Below are 13,986 nucleotides of genomic sequence, written 5' to 3' on the forward strand. Positions count from 1 at the left end.
AAATAAATGCCCTTTATAAAAGCCAACAGATTTTTGGTACTTTGCATCAGCACCTCTTTTAGCTGACTAATACAATTGGTAACAAAACTATGGTATGTGAAGGAATATTTTGTTATTTGCTGGAGCTGTGTCCTCAAGCCCCAATGTGGAGCCTTATCTTTCCTGAACTCTGAGGACCCCTTGGGCTATAATGAGATAGGTTTAAATTGCTTCCTTTCCAATGTGTGTCTCATGACGATGAGGGGGTGGATGCCAAAGACACCTTTTCTCCTTTGACACAACTTCCAAGTGTACAAAGAACTGAAATAGGGCCTGTCATGATTCAGCTCAGAGGCTAACTACTTTCCTTCCTCAACCCCAAAGGCGTACCCCCTGACACTATCCAGTCAAAGAGAATTTAATGCCTTCTCAACAGAACTCCTTTTCCTTAGGAGTGGAAAAAAGGAGAGAGCAAGACTTCTCAAGTTATTTTATTTGACCCAATAGGCATAGTGGAAGTAACCTTTCATCCAGGGGAACAGCCAAGTTTTGAGAAAAGAGATCACTGCAAAGGAAGAAAAAAATGACGTTAATGTTGGCAAGTAAACATTTTGACTTTTCTAATTGAAAAACTACTTTAAACAATATGTTAATGCCATTTGCCAAAGCCAGGATAGAAATTTGAAGAAGCAATGTGGATAAAACACAACACTAAGTATTTTAAAACCTGAGTGGTTGACTTAACCCTCCTTGGTTTTGTTTGCTTTTGGATATTTTTAAATTACTAATTTATAATCTTTGGTTTCCTGAATGACCTTGCAAAGCTCTATAGCTATGCTTTTGTGGATATGATATAAAAATAATTGAAAATCTTCTTTGCAATTGTTAGATCTGCTGGACATTAATTCCCACATTCTGAATAATATCCTACGTTGCTCCAGGGGTGACTGCTGTTTATACCACGTAGATTTTCACCAACTATCACAGCTTAGGAAGGATTCCAAGTTTTATGAAACTCTAATGTTGGAAAACATAAGATAAAGATTTAAATGTCACAGAAATTCATGAATTATGGCTATAGATTTATTACAAAAATTATTTATGGCAGTGATGGCAAAAATTTATTTAATTTATTGCTAAAATAGAATTAAGTGGTCAGGGAGTGATAAAAATGGAAAAGAGTCAATGTTGTGAATTATTTAAAAAAATAAAAATAATGATAAAAATTAATGTGTAACATGAAATCAAAATAAACAATGACAGTGAAAGGGCTGTTTAGATTGTAAACAACAGAAATCAATTCTCTCTGGTATAGTGAATGTATCAGAAAGATGGTAGGTATCAGAAAGAATGAAAAGAGCTGAAAAATTAAGACTCAGGAAGGAAAAAAAAAAAGCTCTTAACAGCATGTAGGGATGGTGCCACCTCAGGTCAGCTGGAGTCAGATGTGGCTGTCCACAACCAGACTCAGCTTTTCTTCATTCAGTTTCAGATCCCTAGGGAAAAAATTCAGGAAGCTTACATCTGTTGTTTACCCCTTGATGAATGAATTATGGGAAGTGGGGAAGGGTCAGAATAAAATAGGAAAGGCACTGCCAGTCAGAGCTAAAACTTGCATGTCAGGGGATGTTTCTAAAGAAGAGATTAGTATGAAATGGGCAACATCCAATGAGGAGAACAATACATGTATTTAGAATGCTATTCAAGGGTTCAAATGATCGTAAAACCTGTCATTAAAGAGTATACTTCTAAATGTTTACATATAATATTAATTTCTTGCTCAATGTTATACCCTATATGCATGCTGTTAGAGGTTTGTACTGTATAAATTCAAATCCCCCCTTCCAGGAGTGGGCTGAAGTCTCTCTTCAGACCCCCGCCATGCTGGTGGGGACTGAAGTCTGTTCTTCAGACCCTCTCCTTTGGGAGAGCTTCCCAATAAATTTTCTGCCTGTGGTCATATCAGTCTCCTTGTCCCAGTGAGCACTATTATTCTCCAAAACTTGGTCCTGAAGACCAGGGACTGGGGTCATGTTGAGACTGATTGACTAGTGAAGAGTCCCCCCTCTGCCACAGCTGAATGCCCATCCAACACCGGACATCTAATCTCGGCTGGGTGAGTTAAGGATTTCTCTGCCAGAGGATCCTGCTGCCTCTCTCTCTCCTTTCCCATTGTCCAGGACAACCCACTGGGAAAACCTAATGCTAGGTCAGGATCTTCACCATTCCCCGAGAGCCACGGCAGGTGGTATGCCTATGTCCTTGTGGGAAGAAACCCCTTGGCTCCAGAGACATCTGGCTCCAAGCACAGTTTCCCATTTCCTTGGAGATATCTGACTAATTCAGGGATCCCTGTCTCACTCAGAATCTCCCACATCCTAGAGACACTTAGTCTTGTCCCAGCCACCTAAAATGGAGAATTCAAGTTTTCCCCCCCTTCCAAATCCATGCCTCCTTCACAACCTTAAATGCTGTACCCGAAAGGAGACATCAGACCCAAAAAACTCATCTTCTATTTGACCTCTGTGTGACCACAATACCAACTGGACAATGAGAGTCAATGATGAGAAAATGCTCTTTTAATTCCCAAGTTCTCCAAGACTTAAAGAACTTTACCCAGAGCAGCAGCAGACAAGTGAGATTCCTTATGCTCAGGCCTCCTCTCATCTTTGTATCCATCCCTCCCCCATCAATTCTGTTCTTTTTTTACAGCAAAAATCTCCTTGAAAACTTTCTTCTTCCTCCTTTCTGTCCCCCAAGTTCCCCAAAAACCTTGACTTTAATCCAGCTGATCAGACTCCCCCTGTACCTCCTCCATATATTCCTCAGGCATCACGTTCATCCCAACCCTCCTCATTCTCTGACTCCCCTTCTTTCCCTCTGGTCCTTAACACCTTCCACCCCAACTTTCTCCCCTCCTCATACAGGCACCAGAGCTGGAGCTCCCCTCCCCGCCCCACCCCTCCTTGACATCCGTACACAGAAAACCCTTCTTCCAGCTAAGATCTCTCCAATCACACCCCTCCTCCACTGCTGCATGCCTCATCAGCACCCCAACTTACTCCATCCTCCTCCAGTGGCCCCACATCTCCCCTTGTGCCTGCCCCCTTCTCCCCACCCACCGCCCACACTCAAGCCCAACTCCCCACTCTCCAGGCTCCTTCCCCAGCTCCTGTCCTCCCTCTCCAGAAAGTGACTGAGACAGAAAGCACATCCCCTTCTCAATCTGATCTCTCCCAAATCACACACCTTCTCAGCTCCTATTCCTCTGATCCCTCATAACTTAGCAATACCCAACTGTTCCTAGTAGCCTTACTTCACCTACAATTGCTTGCCTCTTACAAGTAAGTTTTCAGTGACTCCTAAGTCTAAGTATATTCCTAAAAGGCAATAATACACAATATATGTGCTAAGTATCTATCTAAACTGTTAAAGTTTAATTGTATTTATCATGCTCTAATATTCCTAACTGTTGTTGATTATTAGTAAAAGTGTTTCCAAAAACAAAGTTGCATATTATAAGCAACACTGATTGATTCAAAAAAAAAAAAAAATCATAAAGGCAGTAAAAATAGCCATACCAAAGGAGTAAGAATTATGAGTCAGATTAATGAACTTTATGTTTCTGTCTGTGTGCCATAACTCTTTTTGTATTTGTCTATTTTTTCAGTGCCAGTGTATATTTTAATACCTCTGGATGGTAATATTAATTCCTAAAAGAGCTCTATTCAAATGGCCAAAACTTAAACAAGTGCTTATATTAATAAATAGCTATGAATGCTAATAAAATCTTTAAAGTGTAGAAAATTATAAGTCTTGCTGATAAAATTGCTACAAATCTCTTCATAAAAGAGGTTCATGCCTAAATTAAAATGAAGTTTAATTTTCTTCACAGAATGAAATGTAAGATATTGAAAGAAGTAAAAAATTTGTAGGAGTGCTGACTGAAATTTGATAAGCTAGTTCAAGAAAAGTGTTTTGTGCTAATATAAGATGGCTGGTTTTCATAAAATCAGAATGGAAGTATGTAAGACAAAACTTCAATGCAAATGGCAAGTTTTAGGAGGTATTGTGGTAGCATTGGGTAAGGGAGTGTGTTCTGTAAAGGCAGAGTTTGTCTTGAAATTAAGTAACTATACTCTATGAGGTTATAAATAGTTATAAAAAGTTTGTAAAAACATTGCTTAAATTGAAATATTCAAATGACTAATTACAAAAAATCATTATTAAACAGAAATTGAATTGATGATTAGAAGCCACCTCAATCTGCATATTACAGTGGTAACAGGAAAAAATAATTTTAATTCCATTGGAAACCTTAAGTTTTCATAAAATAAAGAGAAAAGTAGTTTTTCCTACATTGCTAAAATAAAATACCTGCTAATTAATGTAATCATGATAATTGTTCTAAAAAATTCGCTTTGAGACAGTTTCCAAAATCATTTTAGTAACTTTTGTATGTTGGTATATAGAATGTGTTTTATTATTAAGGAAAAACAATAATTTTGTCCTAAGATAAAACAACTGATTTATCTTAAAAGCCTAAGATAGAAAAACAATTAGGACAAGCTGCAAAGTCCTGTCTATCTCAATCTTAAATGGTGTTTAGTTAAGTAAAACAAAAAACTGTACCCTCTGTTGTTAACTGATGAAGTGTAATGTTTTCTTATATTGTTGGGATATTGAAAACCCTTCCTCCCTCATTTAGCTCTGATATTAAAACCATGTATGTGTTAATCAGAAAAAGTTGTGCATGGAAATAAAAGCCACCACCACCCTCCCCAGCAGGCTGCTTTTAAAACAATAATACAGGCTCAAGCAGTAAGTGGCTGGATCTTAACTTACCCTGTGAATTGGATGTAGCCAGTACCAATATTGGTTTTGGGTGGAGTGTGTGGCAGAGGCAACTTTCTAAACAAATACCACTTAAGTTTTAGTCACAACTGTGAGAAAAAAACAAAGTGCAAGACAAAAACAATGAACTGTTGTGAGTTGCCCTCTGTGGAGAAGAGAAATCTGTGGAAGAACATCTGGAACACCTGCCAGCAGTAACAGGTAACTGTCTATCATGTCCCTGTCCCCTCCTCTATCATCTCTCCTGGGACTGTTAAGGCAGATGCTCTCGCGAAAATCCAGAGCCCTACCACTGAAACCCAAAAGCAGCAGAGCAGCTCCACGGAAAAAGCAAATATTGTGGGTACCAGACCTTGTAGTGCCTAGGCTAGCATTTCCAATTGCCTCTCATCCACCAGCAGCTCATGAACATCACCTACGAGTGTTCATCATGCTCACTCCAATGACTATGACAACTCCCTCACTGGAAGAGATATACTGGCCGAGCACAGACTCCAGCAGCACGATGGCAAGTGGATTACATCGTCCCCCTCCCTCTCCCAGAAGGAGCAAGGTATGCTTTCAGTGCTGCAGACACTACAAGGGGACTCTTGGAATCTTGTAACGGAATCCTTATAACAATGGACTAAGTCTAAATTACAAGTTAAAGTGCCAGCTACCCTAAGCCCAAAAGGGGACATAATAATAAATTATTGTTGCCTATACTTCAAACTATATAACTGGGGAAAATGTGGTCATTTTGATGACTATACTGGTCTATGCAGCTCTGCTGATTGGGAATCTTAAATCCATGAAAAATTACTCAAAAACACTGTAATGGAACCACAGTTAATAATGTAAAGTCCCTATTCCAGCTAAAACTCTATGAGTATAAACCCATCAAATCATGTAATTTCATTGTCAATCATTAATGCCATTAATGGTCAATGCTGAATGTATAATCTTATTATTCCTTCTCCTCAGACTCCTGGAGGCAATAACCTCATGGCCCACCCTAAATTTCATGATTAATTCCTATCCTTACCTCAATTATAAATCTCATTCTCCTCCTATCAGCACTTCCTGCTGATCTTCCATGCAATAACTCAGTTTATCAAGACAGCCATCCAAGATGTCACCCATGATCATGTACATGATCTTCTCCTGCTGCAAAAAGACAGTGCCAGTCACTGAGCCAGAAGGAAAATATCTCAACACTGAAAAAGAAACAATAACTGAATCCCACAACACCTTCTTGCTCTCCTTCTCCACCCAAACATATCAAAAAGAGTTGAGAATTTTAATAACAGATAACAGATGACCCTAAACCCCCACCCCTGTCCCTAACCCAACAGGATGTACTAGGCACCAGTGCAATAGTAAATAAAACTTGTTGTTTTTACATTAATAGAACTGGTCGAGTAGAAGAGAATCTTAAAGTTTTAAAAAAATGCAACACAGAAATCATTCAGAAAGCCCGAGAAATAACGATGGAAATCAATCATGGCTATCCTCATTCCTTTCTTATTTTTCTTCACCCTTAAAATCAATCCTTTTACCCATTATAACACCATTACTAACAGTTTTGCTGCTGCTTCTTTTTGGTCCTTGTCTCTTACAGCTTCTTGTCTGATTCATACACCAAATCATACAGTCAACAACCCAGGAATATATAAATGGCATCTTTCTGCTGCATGAACAACATCAACCCCTGAGGGACCTGAAATCACAGCCCACTGCACAGGATGGAAGGACACTTCTTTTCTCTCCCCCTTGACAGCAGGAAGTAGCCAAATTGAGCCAACAACCCAAATCCCCTCATGCTCCCATCCTGCCCAGTACTATATACCCCAATACCTAGGTCCTCCTATATATATATATATATATATATAAACAAAGAGTTAGTAATGTTAGAGGTTTGCAATGATTACCAGGTCATAAGGCTGTAGCTCTATTCTGATCAATTGAGCAAGCTGACTACGTGTGGAAGACAGCATATCTCCCCCCAAGAATGATGCATATCATAGTAGGAATGGAGCAGATAAGGACTCTCATCCCTTCTGGGCCATCAAACCCTCCTACATTCTAAGAAAACCCTACCTCCTAGCCCATCATCTCCAAGCCATACACAAGAATTCAATTTTACAGCCCTTTAATGACTCAAGGCTGTCCTCTGGACCCTAATCCCCTCCCCATGAACTAACATTTCCCCACCTATTGATTTACCATATAATATCTGCATCTCCCACAAGTGGGCTGAAGTTTCTCTTCAGACCCCCACCAGCATGGTTCTTTGGACCCCCTCCTCTGGGATAGCTTCCCAATAAATTTTCTACCTGCAGTCATATCAGTCTCCATGTCCCAGTGAGCGCTGTTTTTCTTCAACATATATATAACACAAACCTGAGGCTTATGCCTTTATGTTCACTAGAGTGGTCATTCTGAACAGGTTTATTACTTACACATTACTCAAGGATAAAAACACTTCACCACTAGTTAAGCCCAACTAGAAGGAAAGTAGAAATACAAATTATAATTCTTATTTCACTGAGGTTAAAATGGAGATAAAGACAGTGTGTCAGGGGAAAGTCAATCCTTTCGTCAAATGAAGCTTCACAGTCTTCTTTGATAAATGACTCTACAGTTTACATTTCTGAAGGCCATAGTACCTAATTTAATTCCTTCTTGTGTAGTTTAGGTATATATTTGCCTCTGTGTTCAGCAGAATCAGCTTTGTACAGATGTTATGATAAAATAAGAACAAAGGTTTTAAATATGACATAGAAAACATTCTTTGTATCAGATTAGCTGGACTTTAAGGCCCAATAAATATTTCAGAATTGATGTTGGTAATAAATATATATATATTTTTTACCATAGAATGTTATGATGTTTTGGGTTAGTTTTAAAGCATAAATAGATTGCAAGATCCAGGCTGTTTTGAGAGTCAAAACGTCTCAATGTGACACAGATGCTATTCTATAGTGAATTTTCAACTATGGTGATGCTGCATCCCAGCATCACTTAGTTCAAGCAATACAAAGAATTGAACACCTCATAATGAGACACCAAAATTAAAGACCAGACAGTTCATCCTATACCAATGACTTCAACCTGATTAGATCTTGTCTTTTATCTTTGCATTTTATTGCTGCACATAAAAAGGTCTTTCAATTAGTGGAAATGGTTGCATGTTGATTTGTTCCCTTTAATTATTCTGAATGCAGACTCACTAGAGGGAAAATCAGGCCCAAACTAAATTTAAAATCAAGGAATACATCCGTCTTTGAAATGTTAAGGCACAGACAAGTGGGACTTAAAGGGGATATCAGCAAATAATCTCCCCCTTTTCTGTTACTGCCTGTTCAAACTCAATTTGTAAGGTTAATTCTCCCTTTGTCCCTTGATAAAAGTCCAGATAGGCTCCTTGTTTTTCTGTTCTCTCATTTAATAAAGAAAACTTCAATCACTTCAGTCCTCCAGTCTCAGTTCAATAATGACAAATGCAATCAGGGAAATAATCAAAACTGAATTTATAAATTACTAACTCACACCTTACACAGGCACAAAATAAAATTTCAATGTGTGAGACCTAACAACGAAGAGAAAATAAAATAAAAATAACAACAAAGGTGGTAAGATAGTCAGCTGAATACTGGAAGTCTGTGTTCCTTTCCATGGTCTAAGATTGTTGCTGGGATGAAGCGTCCAGCCACGGATTATATTTCCCAGTCTTCCTCAACACTTGTCGGTGAAATGGGAGCAAAATTTATGTATTTTACTTCCAATCCAGGCCCATAAAAACCTACCAAGCTTTCTTTCACCTTCTCTCTTTCCCTATCTGCTGTTCAACGCCCTGGAATCCTTGGAAGTCATGTATTGAATGAAAGAAAGATGATACAGAGGACATTGGAGTTAAACATTCTACAATCCCTGTAGCTGTTTTTGAAGAGTATGGGGATATCTATAAAATGTATGTATTAATGTCAAATATGATTTCTTAACTTTAAGGATAATCATTAAAAATTTGAGTACAATCTATATATTGAAAGAGGAAAGCAGGAATAAAGAATACAAAATGAATCCAATAGGAGGCAGGAAGAAAATGTTAGGAAAAAAAATCCTCTCACATCTGGGAATTAATAATCTCACAGTGGGACTGAATATTATTATAAGCTGATGCAAAACTTACAGTTAAGTCATATTGTTCTCCTGTTGGTTATAAACCCTCTCACAGAACATCCACTTCTCACAAGATCACTGTACAGCATGCAAAATACCAAATATTTCCTTCTCTTTTTAAATGAGTGACTGCTACTTCTTTACCAGTTACAGATTTACCTGTACTCTAGTCTTTCCTTCTTATAGGTAAGATTTATTGAGATATACAATCATAGAATTGCCTCACTTTCTCACAATACCCAATCGAGAGTGAATCCCTGCTCCCTTGGACTCTTCCACAAATTACACAACCAAAGCCCAAACTCCATAATATTCTGTTTCTAATATGGCAGTATCATCCCTAGCAGTAATGAACAGTAAACTTGGTACTTTAAACTACAGGTGTGCCTGTGATTTCAGGCTGAAAGTCATTGACAAAACAAAGAAAGACCATGGTAAGTAAATAGCACCAAATGAAATAAAATTCAATAGACAACTAGTAATCACAATTAATGGGAACAGACTTAGCTTGTTTCTTTTAATATTGAAATAAAATCTATTGATATTATTTTTCTATTAATATTTAATAAATCATGGTAAAGATGAAACCTCAGAGTAGATTAAACACTATCTGTAGCAACTAAATTCTGTTTAAAATGAAATTACATTAGAGGTGGAGTGGGTATCACCAGCCCAGTGTCCTTAGGATGGAGGAATAAACTGTGGATTAGAGTGGGGAAAAAAACTATAAAAGTATGCAGTGCAAACTGTAAACCATAATGTAAAACATTTACTGTGGTTAGTAGCAATGCCTCAATATTTGTACAACCGTTGTAACAAATGTACCATCCACATGTAAAATGTAGTTAATAGGGGAAATGGAAAAGGGGGAGGGCCTTGGATATATGAGAATCTCCAACATTTTCTGTATGCCTTTCTTGTAACCTAAAGCTTCATTGAAGATATACTGGAAATAAATTTAAAAATTAAAAAATTAAAATTTCCTGTTTCAAAGAAAAAAAAATGAAATTACAGGGGAAGCAGATGTGGGTCAAGTAGTTGAGCACCCACCTCCCACTTAGGAGGTCCCAGGTTCGGTCTCTGGTACCACCCAAAGAAGACAAACAAAGAACAAGCAGACATCAAGCAAAAACAATGAGCAGACAAGTGAAAACAATGAGCAAACAGATGAGGGAGCCATCTCGGGGGTGTGGGGTGGGATGGGAATGAAATTACGGAGATGGCAAATGAAGAGAGAGATTTTATGTAGGAAAATGGCCATGTGAGAAAACAGTTTTCCTGCTTCCTCTAGATATCATTCAAAAGCAGAAATACTGTCCAGGGGAAAAGGCTTCAAACTCTATTTCCAGTTAACCCCAAAGATGGATAAAATCATAGATTGATAAATTGTTAACAGGCACCCCCCAAAAAGAAAAGACTGTTTGAAAATACAAAAAGAAAAAGATACAAATATGAATAGTTTTTTTTTTTAAAAAGCTAATCTTGGCACAGAAGCCCTGTAGGGTAAGAGTAACAGAAGCCTCATGGGGGGAATGGGGGGTGTTGGAGAGTGGAGAGAAGCCCTAGAGATTGAATAGTGATACAGCCCAGAGAGGCAGCAAATCTCACAGGAAAGAATAAACCTGTGTGTGTGTGGAAGTAATTTTCATGGCTTTTAAACACATGTAGCCAAACACAATCCTAAATGATATAAGTGGAACTTTTAAATGAAAGAATATTCAGTAATTGGTAGTGGAAAAAGAAGCTATGAGCAATTTTTAAAAAACAATCTTCACTTCCTCATAAAGTAAAAATAATTTCCAGATATATTAAATATACAAAATTAAACTTTAAAACTTTTAGAAGAAAACATAGAAAAATATCTTTATGGCACTAGAGTAAGGAAAGAATTTCTTAAATGATTAAAAGTAGACAAACATAAATAAATTCAAACATACTATTAAAAATGTCTGTGTATGACAAATAAAGACAAAGTAAACACTCGGAGAAGACATTTGCTCCATATAAAAATGGATACACACACACGTTTATCTTATAAATCAGCAAGGAATATAGAATAAAATGCTTTTAAAAAAGAGGAAAACAATACTAAATCTAAGTAAAGATATAGCGAAAAGGGAATTCTCATACAGTGTTGATGAGGATGTTACTTGAAATAATTACTTTGGAAAACGAGTTGATAATATCTAGGAAAGTTGAAGATGTACATATTCTGTGATTTATCAAATTCACATTCAAGTATACAGCCTAAACTCTTTGCAGCCTTGTTTAATATAGCTGAAAAATATGACTCAGCTTAATTATTTTCAAAGGGATTTATGAATTATGATGGACTTACACAATGGAGTCCCATAAACAGTTATAATGAATGAACTGAATATAAAAGAATCAACAAGCTCTGTCACATTTTGTCAGGAGCACAAAATCCAAAGCAGGGCCCACTGAAAAGGCACCAAACTGCAAAGCAATCTGCCATGACTGTAAGACCTGGGTATCTCCACAGCCCTCAGGCATCCCACTATTTGGGGTAGTATCTACTTTGGCTGTCTATGAGATCCTGCTGAGACATGCATAAATGTTACTTCTCTGATAACCTCCAGACTCATTTTGGAGTCTCTTAGCCATAAAAACTCATTTATCTTTACTATTTTTCCCTTTTATTCAAGGTCTTTTTCCAATTGCATCACAAGCCAGTGCTTGGTAGTAATCCCTCAGTGCCAGGGAGGCTCATCCCCTGGAGTCATGGCCCACGCTGGGGGGAATGTAATGTGCTTATATTCTGAGATTAGCTTAGAGAGTGGCCACATTTGAGCAACATGGAGGCCCTCAGGAGGTAACTCTTAGACACCCTGCAACACTAAGCTGACACTAAGCTTGAAATTTCAAGAGCAAAAGACCTATAAGCATAGCCATCAGAATCAAGGGCCCATCAATAGACCATCTTTCTTTACTGGTCATTGCCCCTGTACTTGGGGGATTGTTGCTATTCCATTAGAGAATGTGGCAGAGCTCCCCAGGATGGGAATTCGGTGTTCTTTCAGTTGTGTGAATCTCTAACAATTGTGACAATGCCCCATGAACATTTAAACATATTTATATACCTTATTTATATATCCAGGTGAATTTACTCCTTTATATCTCCCATCGCTGATACCCCACACCTGAGCCTCAGTGGAGTTGCAACATCTACTCTTCAGTTCATTGGACTCACCCAGGACAGCTAACAAGGAGGTGAGGATGGACAACCACCACACCAAGGAACCAAGAGAGTCTACAACTGGAAGCAAGAGAGTCCCATCTATCAGCCATATGGAATCTAAGCCCCTTCTCAATTAGAGGTAGAGTAGGCACCACCATCCCAGAATCCTCAGAACTGGGGAATAAAATATGGGCTAGATTGTATTTACTGGTATTCTACTATAGACTTATTGTGACTCTTGCAATGGAAGAAACTATATCATTGATTAGGAGACAGTGGTCACTGGAGTTGCTGAAGGGAAGGAGAGGGAAAAAGAGGTGTAATATGGGGGCATTTTCAGGACTTGGAATTGTCCTGAGTGACACTGCAAAGACAGATACAGGACATTATGTATCCTGCCATAACCTACAAAATGGAGCAGGAGAGAGTATAAACTACAATATAAACTATCATCCATGCTGTAAGGCAATGCTCCAACATATGTTCATCAATCACAATGAATGTACCACACTAATGAAAGAAGTTGTTAATGTGGGAAAATTGGAAGGTGTGGGGAATGGGGCATATAGGAATCCCCTATATATTTTCAATGTAACCTTTTATGTAATTCATGTATCTTTTAAAAATAAATTAAAAATATATTTTAAAAAAGAATCAATAAGGATGGTTTTCAAAAAATAAAGATGTTTTTTGTAGTCAGGGGAAAATAGCAATTTGGTTCCTTCTATTCAATGCATTTATCCTGGAGCATGTTTACATACCTTTCATTCATTCATTCATTCTCTCTCTCTTTCAATATGTCTATATATCTATATACACACATACATACATATATATATTCATATCTTGGTACTCGACTTCTTTGAAACTCATTGAATTTGGTACTCAATGCATTTGACACAAAAAACTTGTCCCCATTGTTTGTTTGGTACTCCACGTGCTAGCTAGAACTTGTTGGTGTCGGTTGCCTTGCCACTTGCTACCCTTTCCAGCAGAAACAAAGGGTCACACATTAGTCACATGGTACCTTTTGCCCTGTGCACATCCCATTTCCGTCTTAGCTTCTGTGATCAATTTGTATATTTTTGCATTTTTTTTCCTCAACATGGATCCTAAGAAAATGAGCAGTAATAGTGCTGAGCAGAAAAGAAAATTACTTCACACCACCACTGAGCAAAAAAAAAGAAAAAAACTTAAAGCAGTAACAAAGCAGCATTCCCACACACTGGAGGAAGTTGAAAAGCTGTATTAATTTGGGCAAAGGAGAAGCAGTTAGTGGACAACAATGTATTGGAAGCCATGATATGTGAAAAAGTGAAAGTGTTGCATACTGATCTTTTGAAAAACAAGCCATAACTGTGTGATGAGGGTGTTGAAGTTTTTTAGGCCAGCCACGCTGGTCTGATAATTTTAAAAAGGAAACCGGCATCCACAGTGTCATGAGGTGCGGCAAGGCAGTGAGTGCTAATAAAAAGGCTGCTAATGAATTTGTCAGTGAATTTCAAAGCTACGTAGAGGCTGAGGGTTTTATTCCCCACCAAGTTTTTAACTGTGATGAAACCAGAGTTTTTAAAAAAAAAACGCCAAGTAGAAACTACATCACAAAAGAGGAGAAGGCATTACCAGGGCAGAATTTGTGGCGAGAAGTTGTAACTCAGAGAGACTTCAAAGGACTAGGGACAGGCCCCAAGCCTGCAGGTACAGAAGGTACAGTTGTGCACGATATTGTATCTTTGGGCCAATCCATGGGTCTGGAGGTGGATGCTGCTGATGGTGAGGAGTTAGTGGAGGAA

At 38.0% G+C, this 13,986-nt stretch overlaps 1 long non-coding RNA gene across 1 annotated transcript in view; it reads right to left on the reverse strand.

The window, feature by feature from the left end:
• Positions 1-455: 455 nt before the first annotated feature.
• The window catches only part of LOC101412439 (uncharacterized), a 107,177-nt gene continuing 93,646 nt past the window's right edge, over positions 456-13,986 (reverse strand). The window contains exons 2-3 of the long non-coding RNA XR_009186948.1: positions 5,858-5,979; positions 456-544 (exon numbers count right to left, since the gene is read on the reverse strand). This is a non-coding gene — a long non-coding RNA (uncharacterized lncRNA). The remainder of the gene's footprint in view (positions 545-5,857; positions 5,980-13,986) is intronic.

This window comes from Dasypus novemcinctus, chromosome 8 (assembly GCF_030445035.2).
Source record: "Dasypus novemcinctus isolate mDasNov1 chromosome 8, mDasNov1.1.hap2, whole genome shotgun sequence".
NCBI lineage: Eukaryota > Metazoa > Chordata > Mammalia > Cingulata > Dasypodidae > Dasypus > Dasypus novemcinctus.